We start from the raw sequence: 1,633 nt of genomic DNA on the forward strand, positions 1-1,633 counted from the left end.
GTGTCTCCTGGAGTTGTTACAGCTGGTGTCAGAAGGGCTGGCATCATGTCACGGTATAACCGGAGGAAAAACCCACCTGAGGCACATGAGGGCATGAACCAGTGGCCTCGGGTGGTGGCATGGGCAGGTGAGCCCGTGTTGGGTGACGCCTCAACAGCCCAGTCAGCAGGGAGATGCCGACAGAGAAGGATCCAGAGCTGGTGAAGGAGGTGGTGGCGGAAGTGCAAGGCTATCCTCGGTGGCGAGGGGAGACCTCGACGGTCTCGAGGTTGGTGGCTAAGGGGGGTGGTGACCTCTTCGTGGCGGGGACAGCTGGGACACATCGCGCGGGGAAAGCCGAAGTGATGCCCGACCAATGACGACATCACTGGCATCCACCTTTCCACCAACGACCGCTCCACAGCCACGGCAGGCAAGTTGCAGCACACTAGACACCCAGGCCAAACAAGCCGCTTGGGCATGCAGTTTATGGGTGTGTTCAAACATTCCACGTGGCTATTTGCAGTAACTAAAGGAGAGCCGACACAAGGTTGCAGGAGGTTCGTATTTTATTATTTCCCCAGTCCACACTCGTCCCCAGCCTTCTCCCTCCGTTTTCCCGCCAGTCTAATATCTCCTCACCTGTTCCTTTCACTGTCCCACTGTCCCCCTCTTTTTGGTGGGAATCCTTCCCCTGCCATCCCTTACAACTGTTTGCCGTTTTTGGAGGAACCCCGAGGGTATGAGTCTCCTGGCTCTGCCAAATGGGATTTGTCCAGGAGACGTCAGATGCCTGTACCCCTGGAGCTTCCGGCATACACTTGGTTTGATATTTAAACGTGCTTTTGCACTGCCGAGAGCCCCCGTTGGATGCTGTTGTGGATACGAGTCCCATTAAGGGAATTGCTGATTGGAATCGGCCTTCATCCGATGGCATTGCTCACATCCAAAACATCAGCGCTAATGTCTGGAACTATCGCAGAGGTGGGGGTTGGTTTTTCCGGCAACAAGGTAATGTTTACACTCATGGTGCACTCATTGGTCACTCTCACACAACACTCGCGTTTTGCCTGTCCCACTCGCTCCACTTTCAGTCTAACATAGTACTCACTCCACCACTCAAACCTCCACTCAACCATCCACTCCACTCAGTGTCTGAGCTGGTAACTCCACGTGACGACGTTGGCAGGAGACGCGCTCAGAATGGGGGTTGCGGTGATTACCCCGCTCGTGACGTCACCAGTCAGGGAGTCAACTCCGTGGATCTCTTCTGCCACTCACTGTGATCGGAGCTGCGATGTTTGCGCCATGATTGTTATTGTTACTCTTGTTTACCCTGGTAATAATCGAAGGTTTTTTCGTTTGATGGGATCTCAATCGAGTAACGGCTGTGAAAGCGATGTCCAGGTTGTAATATGAACACAATTGCAACGTGGGGCCTAGCCAGTCAGGGCTGTTCTGCAGCCACTAACGCTGTTATTGTCTTTGATTCTCGTGTAGTTTGTCTTCATTTGTCTGATTAATTCACCGCAATTCCATGGCCTATCTATGTAGGTGCAATGCCCACACAGCCCCTGATTCGTCTTCCAAAGATTAATCTGCAAATACTGGACATCTTTGAAGAAGAGCTTCAATAGCTCATCGGATTCCTCCA

Source organism: Lethenteron reissneri, unplaced genomic scaffold (genome assembly GCF_015708825.2).
Source record: "Lethenteron reissneri isolate LAM-NWPU_2019-01 unplaced genomic scaffold, ASM1570882v1 scaffold_116, whole genome shotgun sequence".
Lineage (NCBI taxonomy): Eukaryota > Metazoa > Chordata > Hyperoartia > Petromyzontiformes > Petromyzontidae > Lethenteron > Lethenteron reissneri.